The sequence below is a fragment of the Camelus dromedarius genome, chromosome 7 (genome assembly GCF_036321535.1).
Source record: "Camelus dromedarius isolate mCamDro1 chromosome 7, mCamDro1.pat, whole genome shotgun sequence".
Classification (NCBI taxonomy): domain Eukaryota; kingdom Metazoa; phylum Chordata; class Mammalia; order Artiodactyla; family Camelidae; genus Camelus; species Camelus dromedarius.
Genome location: NC_087442.1, coordinates 41,137,987 through 41,151,671, shown reverse-complemented (window position 1 = coordinate 41,151,671; position 13,685 = coordinate 41,137,987). Strand labels below are relative to the sequence as shown.

Sequence of the window (13,685 nt, the reverse complement as noted above, 5' to 3'; positions counted from 1 at the left end):
TCCCCTTCCAGTCAACCACCCAGTTCAGTTCATCACCATCTCAGACTGGTTGGGAGCTTCCAGGGGAGAAAGGACAGGTGGATGTGACTGACACATACATCACTTCTTGCCTTCTTGCATCTCAGGTAGCTCGCCTGTCACAGAGGAGATGGGAGCAAGTGGTCTTAGCCATGGCTTCCACTGACAAGAGCTTTGTAACCATCCCAGACTGTCGCTGAGAAGAACGTCCCATGTAAGACCGAGGTTGGGGGCAGGTCTGAGAGTGAGGGTATAAGAAACACGGAGAACGATGGAGAATGATGGAAAAGGATATGCTTACCACCCGGGACAAAGTGCTAGAGGACTGCGGCCCATCTCCCGCACAGATAAAGCAAGTAGAGCCCCCAATATCTCTTTTTCTACATTTCTTGGCTCTTCCATTCATGTGTTTTCCAAGATGAATTAAACTATTTAAAAAATTGGCAAAATGTTTCTAGCGTCCCTTTGGGCCTATGACTGGAATTACACTACTGGCTTCATAGATTCATCTGACAGGAGTAATTAAAATAATCAAAATCATAAAATCTTACATTTTATGTTAGAATATTAAGCATTCACCACATGCTTAATAACATGCTAAGCAATATATATATATATATAAATATGTAGTATACATGAATAATAAAATAATTTAATCTACACAATAATCACAAAGGCATTATTATTTCCATTTTAAAGATGATAAAATTGAGGTTAATAGTGGTTAAGTCTTACCCAGGGTCATATAATAAGAAAGTAGTGGAGTGGGAAACTGGACTCCCCAGACTCCAAAATGTCCTTCACCATGAGGCTGCCCTGACTCCATCTTCCCAACCAGAAGCTGGGAGCATCTCTTTGTCGGTGTGAGCTTTTTTCTAAGTCCATCATTGGCATTCTGTAGTTTTCTTTAAAGGAGTTCTGCCCGTTTTCTGGTAAGTTTACTAGAGAGAGATGTACAAATCCTCAATGAAGAAAACTGTAAAGTTTTAAGGGGACATAGGAGAAGATTTGAAGAGCAGGGAGAAATTCCTGTTCTTTGCTGAGAAGATCCAATGCCATAGAGATGAGGTGTCAGTCTTTCCTAAATTAATTCAGAGTCACTAGACAGCAATCAATTTTGGATATAACCTGACAAAAATGATCCTGAAGTTCATCTAGAAAGGATGTATGGGATGAACCAAGAAGTTTCAGAAATGAAAACCAATGAGGAAAGTCTAGCCCTGCACAGTATTAAACCACATTATTAAGTTTCAATAATTAAAACAGGTGGATACTGATGTAAAAATAGACTAAGAGAGTAGGAACTTGTGAAATACACCCGTATAATAAGAGGAAATTAGTATACGATGAAGGCTGAATGTGAAACTGAGGTGCAGAGGTGTATTAAACAATAAACAGTGCTGGGATAATTGACTGTTTGGGATGGGAAAAGGAGGGAAGGAATCTATCCAGATCCCCAACTCACTCCTAATCCCTCCAAAATATTAAGACTGATAATTTTAAATGTTTAGAGCATTTATAGTGGTAGTACCAGAGGAAGGCTGCTCTTATGGTTGAAGTAAAAGTTATCTCAGTGCGTGGTGTGATAAAGTTATGTAAATTCTAACAGTCCCTTGTGTTTTCTAATATGCTCTATCTCGTCCCACAGAAACCACCTAGCAAAGTTAGCAAACAGCTCCTGTTCATCCCACTTTAAAAAGGAGACTGATAAATGCTTTGATGAGTGACTTGCTCATGGTCACACCCCTAGTCAGACCTAGAACCAGAATTAGAACCAAGAACTAGAACCAAGGTCCCCTGACTTGCAGCACTGGAACCTCTCTTTGTATGAGCTGCATTCATCTCCTTGCGATGTGTTTGATGTGTTTGTGAAACCAGCTGTATCAGAATGTGAAAGTTACTTTCCAGTGTGCTGTCCATTTGTGTCCACGCTGCCCTTTCACCATCCTGGTTACTGTCCCACCACTGTAACCCCTGCCAACCCCAATTCCACTGACTCCAAATCCTACATCACCCTATACTCTGCTTTTTCTGCTTCACAATGTGTGGTACCCCGGCATACTCTCCCTCTCCGTCTACAACGTGTCCCTGAGTACTCGCTCCCTCTAGTCCTTCTCCACTCAGTACCTCCCCTCCAGGGTCTGTTCAAGTTTCTCTCTCCTTCCACATCCAGTTCTATGAACAGTATCACACACCGCAACCCACCTCCACTTTCTGTTAATGACCTAGACCAACACAGCCCAACAGAAATATAATGGGAGATAGATGCAAATCGCATATATAATTGTATGTTTTCTAGGATCCACATCTAAAAAAGTAAAGGGAAATGGATGGAATTATTTTAGTAACATATTTTGTTTAAAACCAATATATCCCAAATATTAATCCAACATAGAGGCATACCTCATTTCACTGCATTTTGCTTTATTGCGTTTCAGAGATAATTGCGTTTTTTATAAATTGAAGATTTGTAGCAACCCAGCAAGGAGCAAGCTTATTGGTGCCATTTTCTCAACAGTATTTGCTCACTTTGTGTTTCTGTGTCACATTTTGGTAATTCTCACAATATTTCAAGGTTTTTCATTATTGTTCTATTTGTTACGATAATCTGTGATCAATGACCTTTGATGTTACTATAGAGAAAGGATTACAACTTGTGGAAGGCTCAGATGACGGTTAGCAGTTTTTAGCAATAAAGTATTTTTAAATTAAGGTATCAACATTGTTTTTTAGACATAAGGCTATTGCACACTAATGGACTACAGTACAACTATAAGTTTTATATGCCCTGGGAAACCAAAGAATTTGTGTAACTTGTCTTACCTCAATATTTGTTTTATTGTGGTGGCCTGAAACCCAACTTACCATCTCTCCGAGATCTGCCTGCATAATCAACATAAAAACTATAAATGCACAGTACCTGTTTATTGAAATTCTCTATTTGCAACAACATGCATGAACCCAGACGGTCTTATGCTTAATGAAATAAAAGTCAGACAAAGAAAGACAAATACTGTATGTTATCACTTCTATGTGGAATCTAAAAAAGAACAAACAAATGAATATAACAAAACAGACTCACAGATACAGAAAACAAGCGATTATCAATGGAGAGAGGGAAGGAGGGAGGGACACAATAGGGTGTGAGGATTAAGAGGGACAAACTTACTATGTATAAAAAATGAGCAATCCCCATTACTTCCATTAAAACAGATAAATAAATAAACCTAATTGCCTCCCCCACAAATAAATATATAAGTAAATAATTAAAAATAAGTCCCCAGGATATACTGTACAACACAGGGAACACAGCCATTATTTTATAATAACTTAAAATGTAACATAATCTATACAAATATTGAATCACTATGTTGTACACCTGAAACTAATATAATACTGTACATCAACTATACTCCACTAAAATTTTAAAAATAAAATTATTAATGAAACATTTTAAATTCTTTTTTCATAAAAATTTTTGAAATCTGGTGTGTATTTTACACTCACAACACATCACAGTTCAGACAAGCCATAATTCAAGTGCTCAAAAGCCACATATGGCTAGTGGCTAGGGGCCACTGGATTGCACAGCACAGACCTAGGCTCTCACTCCAAAGAAAATGCTTCCAAACTTTCACAGTGACTGATTATTGCTGGATAAAGGGATTGTGGGTGATTTGCTAAAAATAACTTTGGCTTATCAGTATTTTTCACTGTTCTCCAACAAACACAGATTGCATGTGTTTATGTATTTTTAAAACTTGCAATTTTAAATATCTTTGACATATCAGGAGAATTTAAATGAATGAATCTTCGCATTCATGCTCTAATGAAAGTTATTTTTTTAATGGCATGTGTGGCATCAGCGTCTGTCTTCACTTCAGCATACCCAGCTAGCTATCCGTAGACCTAGCTCCTATCTGCTTCACCATCATAAGTTATTCTCCCTGTTCCCTGCCACCCACCTACCTCCTCCTTCTGCACTTCACTGGATTGAAGGTACAGAATGCCCAGAAGAAATATTTTCCATTCCCTCACCACCTCTGCACAAATTCTAGCCCACGCACAATTTCTAGTTCTGCTTTAGTAGAACTAGGATCACTGGTATATGACTCAAAGAATTCAAATTCAAGTTCTAGAAAAAGCCTCTGCCTTCAGGGCTGCTTCAAAGTTATTTTAAAACAGGTTTGTTATTTACTATTAAAGTTAGATATATTCAAATGCTCTTATATCTCTCACCTTGGTTTCTTTTAAAAACCAGACAAGCAACAGCAGCAACCAATTTTTTTAAACAAAGAATGCACTTCTCACCTCCAAGATTTCGATATAAAACACACACACACACACACACACACAAAAACCCCATAAAATCATGTTTTTGGTGCTTAAATACTGAAGCGGTCTAGTCCCTGGAAAAAAGGGGCCATGACATGGACACAGCTTAAGAAGTTAGGTCTTAAGTCAGGAAACTAAGGTGTAGGCACTTACTTTAAATACCTATAGATTTTTTAATTCATGTTAAAGTTTGGTTTCACAAAGTGTTCGCCATCCTAGTAATGACAGGTTTGCCCTCTTCTCCCAGGCTTTGAAGGGTGGCATGCGGAACCCTAAAACGGGGAGTTATGAGACCTGGATCTCTGTCCTCACTGCCAATTGCCAACCAGCTATATGACCTTGGGTGCAGTCCTTTTACCCTGCTGGATTTAGCCTCCAGGTCTGTAAAGAGGAGGCTGACGGTTTCTCAGGCTGCTTCCAGCTCACCATTCCTGACCTTTGCACTAATCTTCCTCTATCCCATTATCCCTGAAACATTTGCCTCCTCATACATCTCCTCCTTGCTCAGAGAGAAGATGGCTGGCAACACAGCAGTGAATGGGGTGGAGGGCTGTTTTAAAAAAATGAGTCAGAATTTACCATTCTGTAGTGCCTCAGGGCTTGCTCATGATGTTAAATCAGTTCTTCCAAAGAAACTTGCTCTAAGGACTGCTATTGGTTATATGAACTGTTTTAGATAATGTTTATACTAGACATTCATCTTTGACAGCCACCTGTAGGTACGAAACAACGCAGAAGTTACCAAACAGGTATCACCAGCCACAAAAACAGACTTTGGTGAAGCCAGAGAAAATCAGATCAAAATCCCAGAGAGATTTAATCAGGTCTTTGCACCAGCTTTTGATAAGTTAGAAAAGATAATTACAGCTTCCCAAACTTCCCACTTAAACTCCCCAGAAGCTTGCAGCACCCTAAAATCGAGCCTGCTGCAAGAATCACTCCCTACCACTTAGGGCTGGCGGCAGCTATACCCAGGAGAGCCTTCCCTCCCGAAGATTCCCCTCACTAAGGCTTAAGTCAGGGGGCAGCTGATTAGCTGTGGTCTGTGCTCCTTCCGCCTGGCCTGATTTTTCATGCTGCCATTTTGAATTAACACAGGTTTCCTCTGCAACTAATGCATCTTCTAGTCAGGCTTGGAACACAGTAGGCACACACCCACACGCACGCACGCGCAAGCGCACACGCGCGCGCGCGCACACACACACACACACACACACACACACACACACACACACACACACACACATCGGGAAGCTGTGCATCAGCATAATTCAAGACACTTGCAAGCCAGAATTAAACAGCAAATCCAGAAAGGCCGTATTATTTGAGAACCTTACCAAGACAGTTTCGAGTCACAGCAAATGACTGCTTCCTTGTATGCACTTATTTTTAATGGACATTTTAATCCCCTAAATCCTAGTTCTTGTCAATTCTCTAAAGTTCAAGCGTCCCTCCTGCTTTGCAGATCACACTAGTCTCAGACCTCAAGAGTGATGTCGCCCGATAATCTGCGCCCCGTCAGACAAGCGAACCGAGGACGTAAAGGCAAATTGAAGTGGATAATCATCTCAGAAATACCAGGGCCTTTTACCAATAAATGCTCCGGCATCCCCCACCCCCAAGAACCGCCCCGGGTGTGGCTTAGGGGTGGGGGTGGGGGGTCGTGTCAAGTCCTGCGGCCTGCAAAGACCACAGCAACAGCCCTTAAGAGGAGGGTAGTCCTCCGGACACGATTCGACGACCGGGGACCCGGTGGATACGCGGGCAGAGCCAGGCCAAGGGCAGTGGGCCCGCCAGGCAGCCATGTTCGCGCGAGCCCGCCGGCGCGGCAGGTGCGTTACCTCCGGGAAAGGTGCCAGGTCCTCTCGGCCACCAGCAATGCGCTCGAGCGAGCCACGAATCCCCGGAGCGGCCTGCGAGGTGGCGGGGGACGTGGCGGGGGGGGGGTGGGGGGCGCACCGGCACACACCCCAGCAGGGCAGCAACTTGGATATTAGGAAACGAAAACACAGGAAAAGCGGTCTAGGGGGTAAGGAGAGTTAAAGGAGGTGGGGAGAAGGATGGGTTGGGGTGTGGAGAGCTGGGACAGGTTCCAACCTGGCTGCAGTGCCCGCGCCCCGGGGTGGGGCGCCCCTCTCCTGCGCCCCCGCAGCCTGTAGCCGGACCCACCCCCAGCCCGGGGCTGAGGCCCCCTCTTCCCTGCCCCTAGAGACCCCAGCCAGCCTCCGCCGGATTCGGCCTCGGGTAGCACTACCCACGAGTTTGGAGGGACGGCGGGAGGCGACCAAGCACAGGAGACGGCGATGGCGGATCAGGGTGAAACCCGCCTGGGGAAGCGGTTGCAGATGCCCTCCGCTCCCAGGGGTGCCTGCCACGGCTCACCTACGGGGCGGCGGGCTCCGGGCTCGGCTCTGCGGTGCTGATGCTGCGGCCGGCAAGGGTGCGGGTGCTGCCGCGGCGGCGATTACTGTGGCGACATCGGGGGCTGCAGCTGCAGTGGCGGAGGCGGCCGTCGGCGCTTCCCCCTCCCCAGACTCCCGGCGCTCGGGCCCGCCGCCCCCCGCCAACAGCTGGCCGGGCTCACGTGACCGCGGGGCCCACCCCCAGCTTCCCCCCACCCCCACCCCAGCCCAGGGCCGCGCTGCACCCGGGCGCTCCGCCTGGTCTGGGAGGGCGCGTCTGAGTAGGAGGGGCGGTGGAAAGGGCGAATCTCGACGAGGAAAGCGGCTCCCTTCTGCGCGAGTTTTATTTCTTGGTTAGCCGGGTGGCAGCTTTCTTGAAAGGGAGAACTCCGGCTTTAAGTAGCCAGGCCTTACTTTCTCCGGCGCCTCTCCTGGACTCCGCGATTTTGGTTGCTACGTGCGGGCCTCGGTGCCTAAGCAAGATATCCCCGCGGAGAAACGTGTCCGTACTTTTGTTGATTCACAGGTCCAGACCGACTCCCTCTCTGGGTTTAAAGGTGCGATTCTGTGCCATGCGGGTAAGCGAGACCCTATGCCTTGCACTTGGACACTAAAGCCAAAGAGGTTAAGCAACTCGCCCAAGGTCACACAGCAAGTAGCAGAGCTAAGATTCCATACTTGGGTTAATGAATCCACAGACAGGTGACAGATGTGTTGATGCTGGCGTCAAGGTCATTGGTCAGGACATGACCCTCCATCTATTACCTGAACACAAACTCTACCTTTTATAAATTAGTAAGAAATGACCATCTCAAGGGATTTGAAGAGATCGTTCACAGGAAAAGAAATGCAATACGACTCAGGCACGTGAAAAAATATTCAAGCTCTCCTAACTGCAAATCAAGTACGTATACAAAGCAGCATTTTCCACCTGTCAGATTAGCAAAAATCAAAAAGTTTTATAACCTCCACGGAGGACAATTTGGCAATACCTCCCCAAATAACAAATACATACATAGTTTTTGACCTAAAGATTCTGTTTCTAGAATTTATGCTACAGATATACCAACACAGGTGTGGAATGATATGAGTACACATTCATTCATTGCTACATTATTTGTGCTAGCAAAGATTAGAAGCTTATGTCTATCAACAGAGAGTGGTTCAAATAAATTACAGCACATCAGTACAATGGAATATTATCCAGCTATTTTAAAAATGAGTTACATCTATTTCTATGTACTGATATGAAAGATTTCTAACCTATTCTAAAGGGAGGGGGACATGTGCAGAACATTGTGTAAATATGTCATCATTTGTGGGGAAAAAATATCCCTGTATTCATTTGCAAATGCATAGGCTATCTTTGGAAGAATACTGAAGAAACTGTAAGAAACTGTAATAGTAGATGCCACCAGGGACCAGAACTGGGTGACTGAATGCAGGGGAGAGAAGGAGAGTTTTTTTTCACGTCTTTTAAAATTATGCCTGTACTTGTGGTTTGCCACAAGCAAATGGATAGTGGGAGAGGGCTGGGGGAATCACTACAGATACTGCAGAATAGAGCAGTGGTTGTAGACCCTTGGAGCACAAAGGGATCAGGTTATGCCTTAAGTCCAAGCAAGGAAACTGTCCTTTTAGTTTTAACCTTTGTCTTTATATTATAGTGGATTGTCTCGGGTTTTGTTTAGAAAGAATATAATTGGATCTTGCTTTTCATTCAGTCAGATACTCTTAGCCTTTTAATTGGAGTATTTAGATCAGTGGCTCTTAAATGGGGGCAGTTCTGCTCCTGGGGACATTGGCAATGTCCGGAGACATTTTTGTTGTCACAGTGGCAGAGGTGAGGGAAGTCTCTACTGGCATCTAGTACATAGACGCCAGAGATGCTATTAAACATCCTACAGTGCAAAGTACGGTCCTCCACAACTAAGAATTATCTGGCCCTGAGTTTGAGAAACTGGTTTAGACCATTTTTATTTAATGTAATTATCAATATGATGAGTTTTTAATGTAACATCTTGCTACTTCTGATTGTTCTATCTGTTCTTCATCTTTTTTTTTTTTGTTTTTTTTGCCCTTTACTTGCTTTTTCTTGAAGAATTGAGTATTTTTTCATATTTCATTTTATATTCATGTTTGGTTTATTAGACATACTGATTGTTTTATTTTTTGATTACTCTAGGATATACAATATGCATCTGAAACTTATCACTGTCTACCTTAAAATAATGTGATTTCAGATATAATGCAACACACTTTCAACAGTATGCTCCACCCCCCATCTTTACCGCTATTGCTGTCATTTTTTGTAGGTGCAGGTTAGATGGCAATGAGCTCTTTCATGTTTTATCTGAAAAAGTCATTACTTCACTTTCATTCTTGAAACATTTTTGTTGGGTACGTGATTATTCATTGAGAGCTTCTTTTCTTTCAGAACTTTAAAGGTATCATTCTATTGTCATAAGACACTGTCACAAGACTTGCAAAAGTTCTGAAGAAAAGTCTGTGTTTGATTGCATTTCTCCCTCTGTATATAATATGTCCTTTTTTCCCCCTATGACTGCTTTAAGAGTTTTCTCTTTAACACATGTTTTGGGCAATATGATTGTAGTGTACCTTGTTCTGTTTTTTTTTTTTTTTTTTTTTTTTTTTTCCTATGTTTATCCCATCAAGGCTTACTGGTTTTGGACCTGTATATTTATAATTTTCATCAAATGAGGAAAAATGTTGGCCATCATATCTTTAAATATTTTACCTATTATTCACTGCCTCTCTCAAATTCAGAGACTCCAATTATAGATATACTAGACCACTTGATATTATCTGACAGATCACTGAGGATCTATTCTTTCCCCACCGCACCCCCCCACCTCCACTCTTTTTTCTCTCTGTGCTTCATTTTGAATAACTTCTCTTGATATTTCTTCAAGTTTTCTTATCTTCGGTAGTCTCTAATCTAATCTACTTATGGTTAACACTATTGAAAGTTTTTTTTATCAGATATTTAATTCTTTACCTCTTTAAGTTCTACTGGGTTCTTTTTATACCATCCATTTCTCATACATGTTTTCCTTTAAATCTCAGATCATAGTTATATTTTAATGGCTATTTTAAGTCCTTGTATGCTAATCCCATCATTTCTGTCGATTTTTAGTCTTTTACTGATTGATTTATCTCCTGCTTCTTTGTCTCATTTTTACTGAGTGTCAGACTTTGTGAATTTTATATTATTGAGTGATGGGTTTTTTGTTAAATTTCTTTAAAGGTTGTTGGACTTTACTCTTAAGAATAAGCTTCACCATTTGAGACTTGTTTATAAACTGTTTAGGACAGCTCTAGGGTAGCCTTACCTCCGTGGCTACTTTCACCCTTTTACCGAGGTATGAGTCACCTATGGGCTCTAATGAATGTTCCAAGTAATCAATAAGGTGATCCTGGCTGCTAGGAACTTGGACAATTCCCAGTTCTGTGTGAGCTCTGGGAATGTTTTGGTGCACAGCTCCCCAGTAGTTGTTCTTTCCTCAGGACTTATTCTTTGCCCAACCTTGTGGTCATACACCATATGCAGACACTGATTGGTACGCGCTCAGTGACTCAAGGAAACCTCTGTGCAAATCTCTGAAGTTTTTTTCTGTTGAGTTTCTTCTTCTCCACAGCTCAGCCCCACAAATTCTAGCTGCTTTGACCTCTCTGAATTCTGATCTTTGTTTCCTCAACCCCACAAGACAACTAGGCTCTGTTTTGTTTTCCCTTCTTTTTACCACGTACAGTGCAGGAATTGCCTCCAGGCAGAAAGCTCGAGTCATTGTAGCTCTTACCTCATTTGTTTCCTTTCTCTTGAGAATCACAGTCCTGATCTGCCTGTTGTCCAATGTCTGACAACATTTGTTTCTTATATTTTGCCCAGTTTTCTAGTTGTTCACGATAGGCTAGCAAGTCCTATAGCAATTTTTCCATCATGGGCAGATGTGGAAGACTAGGAACACTAATCTTAATGCCCCTAAGAAACCAAGTGTCCTGATGCACAATCAACTAGACTCCTAATTTTAAGAACTACAAATGCATAATTTACTTACAGAACTTCTTCAACACAGCGATTTAACAAGAAACCTTTTTTGAAGACCTGTACCAGGAATTGCACTATTGCTCCAAAGATTAAAAAGGCATATCATAACCCCACCTCTCAAAAAGTCAGAGACCAGCAGGGAAATTAAGTATAGAGGTGATAAGCATATATTGTATGTTGCTGTCAGGGTAACATAAGAGTTATATATAGATAAATACATTAACATATTGGGAAATATAAACAGGTTTAAAAGGCAGTCATAAATGAGGGTTACCCAAACCTAGACCATCAAAAAAAATACATTGATGACAATTTTGCCTTTTCTTCTAACCACTATTATTGATTATCTAAAGAACCCCATGTAATGATTTTGAGGAGCTGAAGTCCATGTGTAATTGAGAAATGCCTTTAACACGTTGCATGTAGAGGTATTTTCCACTTAATACTTCTTTTAGTGTATACTTACAGCAGGAGGAAAAAGATCTGTCACTGGGTAACTCTCTTGGGGATGAACGACAGACAGTATTATGTGAACGAGACACTTATGTATGGGTAAGAAAGCCTGTGTAATTCCTTTGTATGAAATCTTATGAGAACCAAAGAAAGGAGCTGACAGAAAAGGCATGGGAAAATGAGAAAGAAAAGCACTTAGTTAAGATTAGTCAGCCACCTGCCTTAATGCTATGACAACCATGTTTAGGAGGTTAGTTTTCTGAATTCGGTTACCATAGTAACAAACCTTTAGAGTGCCCTGAAATCAATTTACAGAATTACTGTCTGTATTGAGTATAGGCAACATTGAGAGATTATAAGTATTCAAATCTATTTTAAAATCATTTTTAGGATTTAAATGATCTGTCGAGCTCTTTGGATATGTAATTTAGACAACCATAAGTTGTATTTTAGCAAAAAGGTATAAAATCCTATTCATTATAATTAGGGATGGGTTTATAAGTTCAATTATTCAAATGTGTCATTTCAATGAGTGGCTCCTATTTAATTTTAAATAAGATAACAGTTCATGAATGTTCTGGACCTGGTTTTAGAGACAAATTATGTATGCTTTACATTCATCATGGCACCTCTAGAAATCCATGGATTCAGCCAGCTGTACAGATAATTTAAAAGGAAATTGCTGAGGCTCTTGCGATCATCAAAGAGCAGACTAGAGGATTCTATGATCGCACTTAAGAGCTTCAACCTAATCCTTTGTTGCTGAGATGTTTTTCTAGTTTACATGTGTGGAAAAGGTTAACCTCCTGCTATGTACGTTTTTAAAATAGGGCTTGTTTTTAATATTATAGTGACACCTGAGGCCACCTTTTAAGAGATGAAAGCTTATTTCAAATTGTAAGTGTTGAGCCTCTTATATTGGCAATTTAAACACCACTGCTCACTTGAGATAATACATGACTTCAGCAGAAGTTACTGTTAGTTATTCTCCAGTTCTGCACAGAACAAAACAAGGTCTGTCTAAATTGCTGTAGGAATTTTGGGTTCAATTAAAGGATGACTTCCTTCGTGCTGCCAGTGATTAAACAATGATTTCACCTATTGAGAGAATGTATGAAATTTCTGACTGTAGAGATTATTGTTTGGGATGCTCTTCTATTTTCTATAAAATACAAAAAAAAAATGGGATTAAATTTTGTTTCTTGTTAGACTAATTAACTGACTTTCAGAGAACTGGAAATAACCTAGGTATATAGAGATATTTTAATTTTTAAATTCCTGATGATTCTTTAGTCTCCTTTCCATAGACTTTCTACCTTAATCCTAAACCAAGCCCTAGGTTTTTACTATTCTTATTACATCCCTCACACCATTGGTTCTAGCTCTTACTTGTGCAAAGTATTTGATTTTTTGCATATATAGAACGATCTAGTCCTTAGAGCTGGAATCTTTATTTGGTTCTCTTTGAATTTCAAAAAGCACTTACATTTTTTGAAACAAAAATTAAAAGCAGAGATTACTTCTCTGTCATATGAATTTCTCAGATCACTGATTTTGCTTTACACTGAATGTAAAAAAGGATTGAGCTTTAAAAATTATTAGAAAATTTCCAGAACAGGCAAATACTTAGAGAAAGTAGACTGATAGCTTAGGGAGGGTGGGGGGAAGTGGGCAGTGACTGCTAATGGGTATGGGGGTTTCTTTTTGAGGTGGTGAAAATGTTCTAAAATTGTGGTAATGGGTGCATAACTGTGAATATACTAAAAATATTGAAACATAAAAAAGTCATTGCACTACAAATTAATTTTGTTAAAAAAATGAAATAAAATATCCCAGCTGAAAAAAAAGAAAGAAATATTAGAAAACTGTAAGATATTGCCCAGTTCAGGGAAAATATGTGAATGATAAAGAGTTAATAGTTTTAAAGAATTATTGCCATAGTAGTAAAATGTTCGGAAAAAAAAAGCCTAGGAGCACCATTGATTTACTGTTCAGTCTTAATGTGAGTAAGAATTAATTAACTTTAGTAGGCTGCTTAATTGTCTTTAAAGACTATGATTCAAAAAGAAAACCTTGACTAATACTGTATGTGGCATGACATTTATTAAAAGATTTTATACTATAAAATGTAGGCAAAATAGTGAAAGGAAAAACTTAGGTAATTAGTCTCAAGGAACCAGTGGTAGAAAGATAGCAGAAAAGAACAATTACGCTGGGAGGAAATTTGGCCACTCAAATGAGGACTTCATCGCAAGATCCTTTTTAAATTCTTCTCTGTTTTCCTGCAAGTAAAATGCTGTCTCTTATTTTAGGGCAAATCTGAATTTTTACTACTCTTCTTGGTTATTCTACACAAGTATAATTACTTATTTAATAAATTTAGCTGTTAACTTAAGAATCAACTTTAA

General features: G+C 40.6%; 1 protein-coding gene across 2 annotated transcripts in view; it reads right to left on the bottom strand.

The window, feature by feature from the left end:
* The window catches only part of SCRN1 (secernin 1), a 53,656-nt gene extending 46,739 nt beyond the window's left edge, over positions 1-6,917 (bottom strand). The window contains exon 1 of one of the 2 annotated variants that reach the window (XM_031455118.2): positions 6,736-6,917. The gene's annotated coding sequence lies outside the window, so the exon portion shown is untranslated. Of the gene's footprint in view, positions 1-6,194; positions 6,214-6,735 lie in introns of those variants that run through there. The other variant, XM_031455119.2, reaches the window with a different exon arrangement.
* Positions 6,918-13,685: the final 6,768 nt, after the last annotated feature.